Source organism: Sarcophilus harrisii, chromosome 2 (genome assembly GCF_902635505.1).
Source record: "Sarcophilus harrisii chromosome 2, mSarHar1.11, whole genome shotgun sequence".
In the NCBI taxonomy this organism is placed as follows: Eukaryota; Metazoa; Chordata; class Mammalia; order Dasyuromorphia; family Dasyuridae; genus Sarcophilus; species Sarcophilus harrisii.
Window position 1 is genome coordinate 168,520,387 of NC_045427.1, and position 16,501 is coordinate 168,536,887.

General features: G+C 35.8%; 1 protein-coding gene across 3 annotated transcripts in view; it reads left to right on the forward strand.

Moving 5' to 3' along the window:
* Nucleotides 1–16,501, forward strand: part of GATA4 (GATA binding protein 4) — a 106,925-nt gene that overhangs the window by 44,454 nt on the left and 45,970 nt on the right. The window lies entirely within an intron of this gene.

Consider the following 16,501-nt stretch of genomic DNA (forward strand, 5'->3'; position numbering starts at 1 on the left):
CGTCTCCAAGGTCACTGCTGCCAACCCAGAGAGCCTTAGGAATGGTACAAAATACGCTTTAAGAGAATTAAGGCAGGAGGCGGAGGGGAGGTTCTTTCTATCCAAGATGCTGGCAGACTTAGAACGGCCAAAAAATTAATGCTTCTCAGCTAACAAAATCCAGAGATGTGTAGAAACATTTCTGTTTATTGAAACACAGCACTTGAATTGTAGTGTAGCTAGTGTAGTAACGAAGCTAGTAACGGAACCTGAACTATGGTGGGAATTTTACCTGTGCCCCAACCCTCACCTACAGCAGTGGTTGGCTGCTACGGTGGCTTTCCGGACTTTCTTTCCATTGTTCTTGCTTTCCAGACTGGACCTTGGAAACTTTGGCGCGGGCAGACCTACCGGACGTCTTGTTCCGCCATTTGGTGAGGGGCGGGGAGGTGGGATTGGCCAGGTTGCCTGGCACGTCTGTGTGGCAGCTGCTTTTCCTGCCCTCGAATTAACATGGACCTGTGGGGAAAACGCCCTCGAGAAGAAGGGAAATCAGTTTAAGAACTGTATGCTAAAACCACAGCCCCTGAGGGCGTTAAATTTTAAGTCCCAGTCTGAGATATCTTTGTATTAAGTCATTGTGCTCATGTTAATTACTGTGATCTGGAGAAAGGCCTGCCCTCCTCTGCCTTAGTTTACCCTAGAGAGGATAAGAGTATATTTGTGGTATCAAACACAAATCGAAACGGGAGCCACTAAGCCGTATATAAGGATCCCTGCAGACAGCATATTGACTTAATCATGCATTAACATTGTGTTCTATTGTATTTTTATTTATTTTGTTAAATATTTGCTACTTACATTTTAATCCGGTTCGAGCCAAACTCGGGAGTGTCTTATATGTCTGGAGTAGATGATAAGGGGCTGTATTACTTGCTGTGCCATCAAAATAGTTCACATTTCCACACCGCCTTATACGTTCCACCTGACCCCAAAATAATAGTCCATTGAAAAAAGTATTATCCACATTCTAAAGAAAGAAAGCAAAGTGCACTGGGGTAAAGTGACACTTTGATTAAAGGGTTAGGAAATATTAGGAGCTGAGATTAGAATGCAGGGCAGGGGGATGTGGTAGTGGTTAGTTTATGCTTTAAAAGGCAGGAGCTGAAAGAATAGTAAGTGGTTGAATGAATACTATATTTAAACCTGAAAAACAAAAAACAAAAAAACGCCCCCGAGATTAATTTATTCGTTGAACAGTCTCGACCCAAAATCTAGTATCTTTAGTCTTTTGCTAAGCAGGTTAAAGAGGGGGAAGGGATGGGTGGGAAAGGAGTAACCCTTTTAAAATGGAGGTGTCCATGAGAATTGGTATTTGAGACACTCCCTACCAAACATTTATACTACTCTGTTTCGGACATATAATTTCTTCCAAACGAGGTTGTACTGGCCATTTAGTAACCGAAAACTTTTCAGTTTCTCCCTTGCTCTACCCTCTCCCTTTCTCTACCCAACTTTCACTGTCGCTTTTTAACGCACTGAAACCCCTGAATGAAAGCCTGTGAATTGCCTGGGGGCTTCCTTTTATTTCGCTTTTTTCTTTTGTTTGAGATTAGGGTAGAAGAAAAAAAAAAAAAAAGGCCCTCTTGGCCTGGAAAAGGACTTTAGCAACTCGAGTTCAAGTGAGATTGGCCAAAACCTCCGCTCTGCCAGTGGCAGGGGAGGTTCTGGTGAGTAAGAAAGCTCAAGATCAGACTTTCTGGGTAGGAGAAGGTAGTGACTTTGAAACTCGAATTCCCTGTCTAGGAACTAAACAAGATTTTGGATTTGGTCCTTCCAGTCCCGAATGAGAAGAGCCCTCTCCCTCACAGCTTTATTTGGAAAAATGGATTATACGGGTAATGTCGGTAAATCCGCACGTTTGGTAAATGGATTAGAAGAGTTTCTGATCTGGTGTGGTGGGTGGGTTGAAGGCTTTCTAGTCTCTTCCCTCAATATTCTGTCCACTGTATGAGGATAGATTCCCTTCCCTTCTATCACTTCCTCCTTCCCCCTTGTGTAAGCAGCTTTCTTCTAGCAGATGAGATTTGAAATAGGAACTAAAACTTCGTGCGGTCCTCAATTAACACATGGATAGAGACAACTGTAATTTCTACTCGAAATCGCTTCTGTTATTCTCGGGTAGATACAATCTTAGCCCTGAGAGCTATTAGGTCCAGAGTGGGTGGAAATCCTACCTCCCGCACTTTTTTTTTTTTTTAAGCGTAATTTCAAGCCCATTTTAGGAGTATGTAGAATGTAACCACTACAAAGAAACTCCAAACTCTGTGACTTTAGGATAGAGCTAATTGAGATCTGCAAAAGCACCTGAGGAAGGCATAAAGCTTCAGTCAGTGATCAAATGGTATTGTTCACTAGTTGCGTCTAGGTCCATTTATTAAGTGGAATACACGATCACGTATGAGAAATGCTGAAGTAACATTTCCCAGCAATTGCTTTTGGAATTTATGATCCATTCTTAGAGATTTCCCCTTGATATATGAAGTTGGTACTATTTTTCAGGCTAACACAGTATACTCTACAAAAGTACACTTTTTAGGATACCCAGCATGATCAGTTAAATGCCCTCATACTGAAGTGGTGTACCTGTTTTGAAAAGCAAATAAAGATTACCTTCCGCTCCCATTTTTTTCTTTTTTTTTTTTTCAGCATGAGTGTTATCTTTTTGTTTGATGCAATGCACTATCTTGAACACATGCAAAAAGATATTTGTTAAATTTAAAACCCTATCTATTGGATTTTAGATCATGGACATTGTTGGAATTTCTATGTCATGAAATAAAACTTGTTAGCCTTCTGTGAATAAGTTGGAATAAATACAATAGTGTTACTATGACATCATTTGGTACTTGTTACTGGCGGCCTTCCATTACTATTTCTTTCTAGATAGATGTTCTGACTTCTCACTGAACTGTAAAGCAAGGATTGGATCTTTAAATTCTTTATATTTTCAACCTAGTTCAAGCGCCTTGCAAAAATCAAATGTTCAATAAATGGTTGTTGACAAATATTTCAAAATAAAAGTAGATTTAAAGAACTTTGGGTTTCAGCAGCTATGTATATATATAGTTTCACTATAAAGCTACCATTTTAAAATTTTATTTATTACCTTTCCATAATAATAGTCATGATTTAATCTGATTTGACAGTAATGTTTATTATTCTATGTCACAGTAACTCCATAGCCATAGAGTAGGGAAAACGTGGGTTCAAAGTCTGCCTTTGCTATATATTATCTTTGGGATCTGGACAAATCTTTAGTCTCTCAGTATCCCCAAACAGCTCTGTAAGATTGTAAGTTACAAATGAGTTACTAACCTTCATTGATGGAGGAGTTTCCACACAGTGATGAAATAACAACACCAAAACAAAGACAAAGACAAAAATCATCTTCTTGGTCTCCTGATCACAGGTTAAACATAAAAAGTAAAAACAAAAAAAAAGAAAAGAAAGAAAGAAAGCAACAGATCAGTTACTATTACCATCATTCTGTTCTATTCTATACTTAAAAGTTTACAAAGTACTTTATAAAAGTTTCCTCATTTGATCTTTAGTAATTGATACTCATTTTTTTTTTTAAATTTATTTATTTTGAAAGAGATGAGATAATTCTTATACACATATATGACGGGGGAAGAAGTTGTGCACCATTACATATAATATGCCAGTATAGTTGTGTATGAAATTAAAATCTGACCTAAATTTTTTAAAAGTTGAAAATCGGCAGGGATAATTATAAAATCCTTCATTTATGCTGGTAAGACACATACTTCAGCATTAAATATGAGATGGAAGACAACTGGTACTTGTTGCCTCACAAAGTCCTCAGAAAAGTTCTGAGTTCCAGCTGGCTCAATAGCTTTGAGACAAGAGAAGTCTGCATTGAGAAATAGGTTGAATTAAAATGATTCAATGCCCGAATTTACAGTGGGAAATTATTTTCCCCCCGAGGCAATTGGGGTTAAATGACTTGCCCAGGGTAGCACAACTAATAAGTGTCTGAGGTCAAATTTGAATTCAGTTCCTCCTGATTTCAGGGCTCCTGCTCTATCCACCTAGCTGCCCCCCCCATAGAAAACTATTAATGTTAGCTTAATATAATAGATGTGTAAAAAAAAAAAACATCTTTTAAAATGTTTTATAAGATATGTTTTATAAAAATACATTTTCAGAAAATTTTATGGGATAGTAAAAATGGTATATACATACTTTATTACTTTTGGAGAGAGTGTTTAAAATAAATTGTGAAATTACTATCAATATGTTGTGCAATGTAAGTATTCCAATGAAATAAGACTTATTTGAGTATAAGGAAATATAACATCCCAACCCTCCAAGGATCCTAGAGATTTGTAGAAACATTTAAAGTGCCCATTAAATTGATTATTTGTCATAGTATATTTGTATAATCAAGTCAGACTCTGTCTTACTTAGGTGGCAGTCATGAAGACCTTAGTTCAAATGCAGCCCTAGACACTTACTAGCTATGTGATCCTGGGCAAGTCATTTAATCTGTTTCAATTTCCTCTACAGTAAAATGGGGACAATAATAGCACCTACCTCCCAGAATTGTTGTGAAGATCAAATGAGATAATATCTGTAAACCACTTGACACAAAGAAGATACATAGTAAATCCTTGTTTCCTTCCTTCCTTCCTTGATCATTTGAAAGAAGCTTTATTTGACTATCAAAGCGCTAGTCCATATTGGTAATTTGTCCATTATTTTAGATTAAATCTCTCAAACATAATAGGGCCATAAGATTTAAGAACTGGAAAGAACTTTAAAGCTTATCTGATTCAACTTCCTCACTTTACGGATAGATAAAGGCTCTGAAAGTTAGAAATGACATTTGCAGCTTTCCATAGCTTTAGGGAATTGCTGCTCTTTCGGGAAGCCTATTCAGATAGTGTACCCTTACATCTGCAAATCAACCAAAAGCAGCTCTTTTCTTTAATTCCTTTCTTATCATGGTTATCTCAAATCAATCCCATCTTCCCGATACTTTGTTTTATTACTCCCAGTCTAAGATGAGTTTTTTCACTTAGGAGAATTGACAGGATTGATTTATTCTATTATGAGTGTAGTTGGTTGGAAAATAATGTGAGAGCAACTCTGTAATTTGCAACGGTTAAAGGAAAATTTCTCTTTATACAATTTATATCCTAATTTCAAGTTACTTTGCTTAGTGCTTAAAGGCATCAGTCTTCAATTCTTGTAAAATATGGAAGAATAGTATTACCTTTCTCAATTTGATGTATTGTGATGAACTCAAATGATTTGCTTCCCATATATGCCTAGTTTAAACTTAAATGTGTAAAGATAATCTGTTTTTTTTTTTTTTTTAAGCTTAAAAAAATATTTCTTTGAATTTTATAGGCAAGTGTACTGAGGAAAAAAAAACATTTTGTATATGAACCAGCTCTCTGGGAACTTTTTTTTTTCTCTTAGAGCTGAGCCATACATACCCTTTATTCATATCCTATAGTTGTCCTAAACTTTAGATTCTTTGCCTAGTCTTTCTTAATAAAAGAGAAATGGTCTAGAAGATTGTTTATTACTTGGCTTTTGAGGGGTTTTTGGGGGGTTCTTCTGTTTTTGTTTTTGTTTTAATCCATCAGAGGATTCTTTTATTTACCAGAGGCTTAAACTTTTAATCTATCAGATTCTGAGATCTAGCAATCCTTATCTTGATTTTAAGGTAAAATTTGAAAATAATTATGTTATTAATTAACATGGCTTTATTAATTTAATATTTTCAAAGGTAATATTTTGTTGTAAGTGCAATGATTTTGTTTTTTGTTGGAAGCAGGGCAAAGCTTATCAGACCTTTTCAGTTTTCTCCACCCAACCCAGCTTCTATTATTTTCGTGGAATACAGGGGGCATGATAGAGGAGTTGGCATGCCTACTCAACACACTTAAAACCATTCCACTTTTGCTGATTGGAATCTTTGTAAATGATTTGCCTAGGCCAAGGGCACAAAAGGAACTAAAAGGTATTTTCTGACCATAACTTATATGAGAATTAGACTGAGGAGACTTAAAAGGTAAGTATAAAAAGACACAAGGGTTTCTCAAGTTATGTGACTGTGGTGGAAAGAACTACAAGGAGAGATTGCTAAGAGCTAAATAAACTAAAAAAACTGGCAGATTTCTTTTCTTGAATGTACACAATAGCCAGAGATCATGAGATGGTAGTAGAAAGCAGGAAAAATCTGGGGGGGGGGGGGGGGGGGGGGAGAGGATACCCTGCAAAGGAGCAATCAAGGTTTCCGATAAAGAGCAGGGATAGAGAAAATGGAACAGGGGACCTGGCTTCATGGTCCTAATGACATCATCCGATAACATGGTTCTGCAGTATTAGAAGTGTGAGTAACCTTGGAGACCTTTGTGTGTGCTCTAGCAACATGTGCTGAATACCTCCTACTTTGAGAGGATTCAGAGATATGTAACACTCTGCTCTGAAAGGTATATTCTGATATTAAAGTATATTCTGTCTAGGAAAAAGTCACTATTATAACAGAATAATGACCGAAAAGTATCAGACATGTATGTCCAGAGCTTTGTGAGTTGTACAGATAGGAAAGATCATCAATTTTCCAAAGTGGGAGAAGGAGGGGAATCATCTTTGAGTGGTATTAATTAAAGGAAGCTTCTGGAAAATGGAATTGATTGGATCTGGATTCTGAAGAGATAATTAGATAAGGGAAAGATAAGGGAAATACTAAAGGGAAGAAGAACAACTGAGGAGCAGGAAAAGGGGAGATCATGCCCATTATGTTGAAATTTCCTTCTGCAAGGAGAGAAATTATGATCATCTTGAAAATATGAGCCTTCCCTAATCTCTAATCTCAAGTCATTGACCTAGAATTGTTCCCTCCTGCAGTGACTAAGCAAGCTCAAATATTTTTTATTATTATTGATTTATTCCTTCTCTAAGCAGTTGATAGTAGAAGCAGCATGCTAGAGTGGTAAACGATGTATATTCTGCATTCTTTATGAGGACAGAAGTCCAAAAACCATATCTGCCAGAATTTATCTTTACTATTCCATGATGCTGTGGTCACTTGATATATGTCTGATAATAATTATAATGCCTTGGTAAGAAACAGGAAAGCTTGCTTAGTGGATAGAATGATAGACTTGGAGTCTGGAAAGAGCTATGTTTTTTTTGTTTGTTTTTTTTTTTTTTTAATTAAAGCTTTTTGTTTACAAAACATACAGGGGTAATTTTTCAACATTGACCCTTGCAACATCTTTTGTTCCAAATTTTCCTCTCCTTCCTACCCCCTCCCCTAGATGGCAGGTTGTCCAATACATGTTAAATATGTTAAAATATATGTTAAATCCAATATATGTATACATATTTATACAGTTATCTTGCTGAACAAGAAAAATTGGACCAAAAAGGAAGAAAAAAAACTGAGAAAGAAAACAAAATGCAAGCAAACAATAACAAAGTGAGAATGCTATGTTGTGGTTCACACTCAGTTCCCACAGTCCTCTCTCTGGGTGTAGATACCTCTCTTTATCGCTGAACAAGTGGAACTGGTTTGAATCGTCTCATTGTTGAAGAGAGCCACATCTATCAGAATTGATTGTTGTGTAGTCTTGTTGTCACAGTGTACAATGATCTCCTGGTTCTGCTCATTTCACTTAGTATCAGTTCATGTAAGTCTCTCCAGGATTCTCTGAAATCATCCTTCTGATCGTTTCTTATTGAACAATAATAATCCATATCATTCATATATCATAATTTATTTAGCCATTCTCTAATTGATGGGCATCCATCCAGTTTCTAGTTTCTAGTCACTACAAAAAAGGGTTGCCACAAACATTTTTGCACATATGGGTCCCTTTCCCTCCTTTAAGATCTCTTTGGGATACAAGCCCAGTAGAAACACAGCTGGATCAGAGGGTGTGCACAATTTGATAATTTTTTGAACATAGTTCCAAATTGCTCTCCAGAATGGTTGGATGTGTTCACAATTCCACCAACAATGTATCAGTGTCCCAGTTTTCCCACATTACCTCCAACATTGGTCATTATCTTTTTCTGTCATTTTAGCCAATCTGACAGGTGTGTGGTGGTATCTCAGAGTTGTCTTAATTTGCATTACTCTGATGGAATAGTAATTTAGAGCACCTTTTCCTATGACTACAAATCGTTTCAATTTCTTCTTCTGAAAATTGCTGTTCATATCCTTTGATCATTTATCAATTGGAGAATAACAAGCCTTTGACACGACACACTTTCTCTTCCTTGGCATCCTCTTCTAGATTTTCAGGATATCACTCTTTCTTAGATCTTCTACATATCCGATTGCTCCTTCTCAGTCTCCTTGATTAGATCTCCATCAAGATCATCTTACAGGTTTCTGTCCTGGGTTCTCTTCTTCTATACTGACTCATTTGATGATCTCACAAGCTCCTATGAATTTAATTACATTTTCTCTGCTAATGATTTTCATATCTACTTATCCTTCCCTAATCTCTACTGATTCCAATCTTGCATCTATAATTGCCTTTCAGATATTTTGAACTGGATATCTGTTCAAGTAAAAAAAAAATTTTTTTTTTTTGGGGGGGGGGGTTGGGGTAAGGCAATTGGGATTAAATGATTTGCCCAGGATGGTACAGCTACTAAGTTTCTGAGGCTGGATTTGAACTCATGTCCCCCTAAGAGCAGAGCTGGTGCCATATAGCTACCCCCAATGAGTCATCTTAAACTCAATATGTCCAAAACTGAATTGATTTTTCCCCCCCACTATTTATCATCCTCCTACATTGCCTGTTATTATTGAGAAAAAACATATCCAGTCTATAAGATTTCCCATCTAGGTATCATTCTGGACTCTGACTCTCACTTTACAACCAATCTATTGCCAAGAATTTTTAATGTCACCTTTGCAACATCTATCCTGTACTCCACCTTCTCTCTGTCACTACTATCCCTCTGGTGTGGGTCCTTATCATTTCATGTCTGGACTTTTGCAATAGTCTCCTGGTTCTGCCTTCTTGAAATCTCTCTCCACTCCATTTCCAATCTACATTTTGCCAACAAGGTGATTTTCCTAAAGCATGTAGTTGACTATGTTTCCTCCCTGCTCAATAAACCATAGTGACTCCCTATTGCCTCCATGATCAAACACAAAATGCTCTGGTGTTCAAAGCCCTTCACAAACTTTTACCCTTTTATCTTTTCAGTCTTCTTACACCTTACTTCTGAACAAATTCTTCAATACAGTGATACTGGCCTTGCTGTTTCCCCAAGACACTATCTCTCTCTCTGCTCCCAGTATTTCCCTATCCTATCCTTCATACCTTGAACGTTCTCTGTCCTTTTCTCCACAGACAAGCTTCCCCAGATTCTTTTAACTCCCAATTAAAATCTCATTTTCTACAGGAAGACTTTCTCCATACCTCTAAATTCTGGTGTTTTTGTTTTTTTTTTAATTATTTCTTTTTTTTTTTTTTTTTTTAATATATCTTATTTGTACATGTTTTTTGTGTCCCCCATTAGATTGTGAGCTTCTTGAGGACAGGGACTCTTTTTGTATCCCTAGGACAGGCACAGTTCCTGGCATATAGTAGATGCTTAATGAATGTTTATTTAACTATTTAGCTAGTTGGGATTATTCATGGAATCCAAAGAAGATATGTTTGATGATTTATTATGTTGAGTTATTTAATGAGATAATCTCCATTAAAATAATTCCCCAGGGATGCTCATCAATTGGGAAATAGCTGAACAAATTGTGGTATATTAATGTAGTGGAATACAATTGTGCTATAAGAAACAATGTGCTGGCATATTTCAAAAGAATCTGAAAAGATTTGTATGAACAGATGCTGAGGGAAATCATCAGAACCAGGAGAAGCTTGTATGTGGTAACAGCAACATTGTGCAGTGATCAACTATGGATGACAGCTATTCTCAGCAATAGAATTCTCAGCAAAACTATTCAGCTATTCTCAGCAACGAATTGATGGAATCTGAATTCAGAGCAAAGCATACTTATTTTCACTTTATTATTATTTTTTTTAGTGTTCCTCTTCCCCCCCCTTCCCTGGCCTCCTTCTTCTTTCACAACATGACTGATATAGAAATGTTTTACATGAACCCATGTCATTTGTACAGGACATAAAAATACCATCTTGCAAAAAAAACTGAAATGTAATGAATTGCAAAAGGTGCCTAGAGTTTTGGCTTTTATTGCTTAGTCTAAGCAGGCCACACCTTGAGACAGATAGTCACATTTGATCTTGAATTATGAAGTCTGACAATGTGCCAAAGTAGTGGATATGGATATGAGAATGTCAAGTTCCAACCGGCTAAGGAAGTTGCAGTTAAGATGATGGTATTCATGCATTCAGAATAATATAAGTAAAGTTTCAAAAATTTTTAATGTCTAAGGATGTTCCATCTTTTCCTCCTCAGTACACTTTGTCTTCTTGTTTATTCTTGGCAGCTAGGTGGCACAGTAGATCACCTGACCTAGAATCAGGGAGATCTGTCATCAAATGAAGCCTCAGAAGCTTACTAGCTTTCGAACCTTGATCAGGAAACTGTCTGCTTCAGTTTCTTTATCAATAAAATGGGAATAATAATAGCATATATTTCCCAGAATTATTGAGAAGATTAAATGATAATATTTGTAAATCCATTTACAAATCATAAAGTGTTTTATTCATTCATTCATTTCCCCCCTCTTTGTTCCTTTAAAACATACCTTTTGTTTCTTTCACCCTATTTCAACTTGGAATTTACTAGCTAGATTTCTTTCTTAAGCACGGTGCCTTAAACCCAAATCACTCTCATTGATTGGTCGTTGTTTGAACCTCTTTGGTTTGGGAGTGAATGTAAATAGCAATTTGTTTCTTTTTTGGCCAGAAACCCTAAGGGCCTTCCTCTCCCAAAATGATATAAATATAAATATATATTGACTATATAAAAGAAGCCATTTTCCTCAAATCTTACTTAGTCTTAATTACTGATTGGGCATTGCCTCAATCAAATTGAGACCTGTTAAAGGCCTTAGCTTAAAAAGGCTAAGGTCTCCTACTACATCCAGAGCCCTCACCAGTTATCAAGATCTATATTTGGCCACTGAACTCAGTTGGCCCTGGAGGAGAAAGTAAGGTTGGTGACTTTGAACAGCCCTCCTTCACTTCAGTCTAATTCTCCTGCATGCCATAGCATCATCTCCCTGATGCCATGGTCCTCATCGAGAACAAAGAACAAACAACAAGCAATAACAATACCATTTTGATTCTTTTGGCTACAGCTTTAGAGTACAACTTTTTTGAATTGCCAACCACAAAATTATGGCTCATTCTGACTTAAAATTAAGGTGAATTCCTTTACCACTTTTTTAGCCATGGCTTGTAAGATTGATCAGAATCCAACTGATTCTCAATTTAGCAAATGTTACATAAACATGATCTGTGTATGGAGTACAATTTGATTTTTTTAAAGTATTTTTCTGTTTATAATATGCTTGTAATACTATAATGTTTGTCAGATCAACTAAATGGCCTTTTGCTGAAGATCTCAGTATATAAACATTCTACCTTTTAGAAGGTGCTAGAAGGCTTGGAGAAAAGGTTAAGGGTTATGATATCCTTTGAAGATAAACAAGGAGAAGCACCACCAATATAAACAAAGCAAAAAAAAAGCACATCAAAACAGTTCCATCAGTGAAGGCTTTTTTCCTTTTGTTTCTGGCAATTGGTCCTTTAGTTGTATCTATTATAGCATAGATAGAATTTAAAAAAAAAAATACTATGTAATCAAATTAAGCCAGAATGTTCAGCTTCTTATCTGAAAGAAGGGAATTTGGCTTTTTGGTATTCAGCACAGTGGGGGAGTGAGAATCAACTTGACATTGTAAAAGGGAGGGAAAAAAAACCAGACAAGCTACTACATCCATTGAGGAAATAAATTTTTTTTAAAGACATTTTTGAAAGCGAGATAGACTTTTAATCTATTTCACTTCACTATTGCACTATTTATTTATTGATCATACATTGTATGCATAGTCCAGTAGTAGAGGGTCATTGTACTTTAGGGCTAGGCTTTATATTCTCAAAATGTATTCCATTCTTGAAAATACCTTCTTTTTCTTTTTTCTTGTTCTTTTTTTTTTTCCCATGTTAACCTCCATTTCTACCTCTAGAAATTCAGTCAAACTTTATCACCCCTATTCAAAACTGATCGATAGCAACTGGTGAGCAGGTTAATTATAATCGCAGAATAAACGCTGAAGTCTCAAAGTTCATCCACTTTTGCAGTGTTTCAAAACTCCAGAGGGACAATGCCAAGAGAAGCTCATTGATCCATTCAGGGCAGGTGTGGGAGTTTGAACCAGGGGCATACAATCTGATGTGATTCAAGACTGCTGAATTTGGTTTCTTATCTGCAGCTTTTCCTATCTTATAATGTCTGTCATTTCAGATAAAAAGTCCAATCAATTGAGTTGGAAAAAATAGCAAGTTACATTTTCTTCTGATAAAAGTTTTGTAGTTGCTGCTTTATCGGATTGAGTTGGAATTGTATGTGTTTCTGTCAAGGTCTGAATTGACCTTTTCAGATATTTTATCAGTTATTAGAGAAAAAAAATTCTTTTTCTTCCTAGAGAAGAGTGACCTGACTTCCAGGCTCATAAATCAAGCCAAGTAAAAGAGTCAGTAATACAGATTATCCCCCAGTGAACGAAGTAGTATGGGAACAGAAAAAAATTAGCTTCTATCATAAATAGAACAAAGAATTAAGTTGCCCTTGAAAATGCTATCTTCCTAATTTTAAAGACAAAATTCAAGAATTTAATTCAACTGCATTTATTAAGTACTTACTATTTGTTTAGAAAAGTGCTAAATGATGGTGAGAAAAAGACAAGAATGAAATCAAATGGTCCCTGTCCTCAATAACCTATATTTTACTAAGGCTGGATGGGGGGGAAGGGGGAGAAAAGCTCAAGAAATACAGATGATTAAATTAAACTCTATCTAAAACAAATTTTGGAGTTGGGAAGGAGAGCCCAGATAATTTTATGCTTAGGGATGGGGAAGTAGGGATTCTGTAAAATATATCATGTGGAAATGACCCTTGAGCAGACCTTGAAGGCAAGATAGGAGTTGTAGAAGATATACATGAACAAGTGGTGCAATTTCAGGCATAGAGGACAGTGTATGTTTGTAAAAACCCAGGAAATAGGAGATAGAAGACTTTTTCATTGAAAACAATGCAATATTCAGTATTTATAGTAGATATAGTACTGTGTCCCCACTCATAACTGGACATAGGGTTTAGTTTGAAACAGAACCGCAGTGTTAAATGTATCACATAATAGATGTCATATATAACAGAGCTAGAAGAAACCTTAGAATTTATCTAGTTCAGAGGTTCTAATCTATTATGTAAGACTATTGAAGCCTATAGATCCCTTTACAAAATAGTGGGTTGATTGTTATTGTTTTTTTAATTGTTAATTGAAAGAAATGCCTATTGCTGTTAGAAGTTATTGTAAGGAAATAATTTTCCTCATTCAAGTTCATGGACCCACTGGGGGTTAAAAATCCCTGCTCTCCTCACAGTCATTGGGAAGTGGGTATGACAAGCTGGTGGAGCTGAATAGACATCAGTTCAATGCTTATTTTTCAGATGTGAAAGCCTAGACTCACTTTATCACGGAGAAGTTCTTCCTCTCTTATGTATAAGTTCACTTACACATAAAGTAAGGACTTTGGAGAGAGGATCTCCAAGTTTCAGTCTAGCTCAAAAATTCTATGATTTAATGAAATAACAAAATACATCATTTTCAGTTGTTCATCCAAAACCTTTAGAAATAGTGTAAAGCTCTGCATTTTTGTTTTTCTTCCCAGGTTATTTTTACCTTTCTAAATCCAATTTTTCTTGTGCAACAAGAGAACTATATAAATATGTACACATATATTGTATTTGAAATATACTTTAACATGTTTAACATGCTTGAGACTGCCTACCATCGAGGGGAGAGGGTGGAGGGAAGGAAGGGAAAAGTTGGAACAGAAGTGATTGCATTACTTGCATTAATGCATGTAATTGAAAAATTACCCATGCATATGTTAAAAAAAAAAAAAAAAACCCTTCAACTTGGGATGGTTTTGTTGGTGGTCCTCACCTGAAAATGAATAAGGTATTTCAGATAAGGAATTCACTTTGGCAATTCAGTTTTCCAAAAAGAATAAAATAACCAGTCTGTTTTTTGACAGATGTGGCTAAAGACACTCGAGTTTAAATAACAGTTACTAATAATAACAATGATGATGATAATTGTTATAAATTACTAATAGATAAAAGATATATCCCTTTAAGGTAAGCAAGATGTTTTACATATATTCTCTCTTCTGGTCTCAGTTCATTGGTGAAGTTACTTTGTTTCTTGTCTAGTCACCAAGCCAGAATGGTTTAAAGTATAGATTTATACCTTTATTAGAATTGTATTATAAGATGAAAGGACTAGAGTGATCACAGAAAAACAGCATTAGGTTTGGACTTTAATTGGGTACCAGTTCTACTCCTCATGACATATGTGAGTCATTTAATCTTTAAGTAGTTCATTTTAGTCATCTGGAAAATGAGGAGATTATATTAGATGATTTCTGGGAATCCCTTCTACGTCTAACTTCTGTCTATCCAACTGTCTCATTTTATAGACAGGAAACTGTGATCTGCTCCTTGCTATACATTTGACCTTGGGAAAATCATTTAAACCCTATAATTTCTATTTCCTCATCTGAGGATGTTGGGGTTGTATTAAATACCCTAAAGTCCCTTCTGGTTCTAAGTCTATGAACTGATGAGGACCAGAATTTGCTCAAAGGATGACAAGTAGCAAGCTAAGGATTAAGACCCAAATCTTATAATTCAAAAGCCAACACCACAGGGCTACTAAGTGATTTACCCAAGGTCAGACAACTAACATTTGTTATATGGGAAATGTATTATTTATTTCTATGTTATGTATGGGAGATGAAGGGGAGTGGAACTGGTACTGACCCACAAGACCTAGGGAATTTTCCACAAGGAAACTGGTTCAAATGAGCAACTGATCTACTCTGCAATTTAGTCTGAGGAGGAGGGAGTCACGAGAAGTTGAATGATTTGCCTAGATAAATTAAGTTATCAGAGGCTGGATTTGAACTCAGGTCATTGTGACTCTGAAACTAGTTGTGTATCCTTATGCCATTTAATTTGACCTTTAGAGTCAGTTGAGGGAACAAGGTACAAGGAGCAGAGCATTTCATGGTTTGCTAGGGGTGTTATTTTACTCGTTTTCTTCACAGTTAATCAATAGAGTATGAGAAAGTCTGATGCATATCTTTTCACAAAATGTTTTGGCCAGTTCAGAGCAAGCTGAATCAAGAATATAAAATTGGAAAATTCATACTTTCTATGAAGGTCAATGGCAATAAGTTTAGAGCACTCTGTAAAATCACTGACCCTGGGAAACTTCCAAGCTTGAACTCATTTTCCTTAAGGAGCTTTTGTATGCAAATGGAGAATGTCCCTCCCAGCTTCAAATGGGAAGATTGTTATATTTCTGTACTTATTCTTTTAAAAAAAAATAGTAATTTTATTTCCCTACAATTATATTTATAACAACATTTGGGTTTTTTAAGTGTTGGATTTCCAAATTATCCTTTTCCTCTTTTCCCCTCCCTGAAATAAGCAATTTGATAAAGATTATACATGTGCAATCATATAAAATCATATAATCATATAAAACATTTTCATATTATTCATTTTTGTGCAAGAAGACTGGAAATGGAAAAAAGGAAGGGAAAAATAACATGTTTCAGTCCATATTCAGACTATATCACTTCTTTCTCTGAAGATGGATAGCATTTTCATCATAAGGCCTTTGGAATTGTATCATTATATTGCTGAGAATAGCTAAGTGATTCATAGTTATTCACCATACAATATGATTGTTGTCCTAGTTCTGCTTGCTTCACTTTATATCGGCTGGTGTATGTCTTTCCAGGTTTTTCTGATGAACTTTCTGTTATGCCATCTTAGTAAATATTATTTTCTAAAAGCTATTTAATTCTGATTGACTAATGGATAATGCACAGTGCACCAGATGAGGGCTCTGTAGCAATAGTCCTAGACAATCTCAACCTCATAGAATTATCCTTAAGAACTCTAGAAGAAATTGTTATCCTTTCTCTTGGTCCCTAGGCTGCCAGTGTGAATGACAAATAACCCTGGAAGGAGTGCTAAAATATACTTTTCTTTAGTGCTTTAGGATTTATGAAGCACTTTCCTCATAACAACCTTTGAGACAAGTAAGAATGAGTATGAATTAGACCTTAGACCTGATTAGATTTAGTTTCAAGTAGTACCTCCGACATATATTGGCTATAATTGCAGACAATTTGTTAACTACTTAAAATGTATTTAAATTTTAAATTTA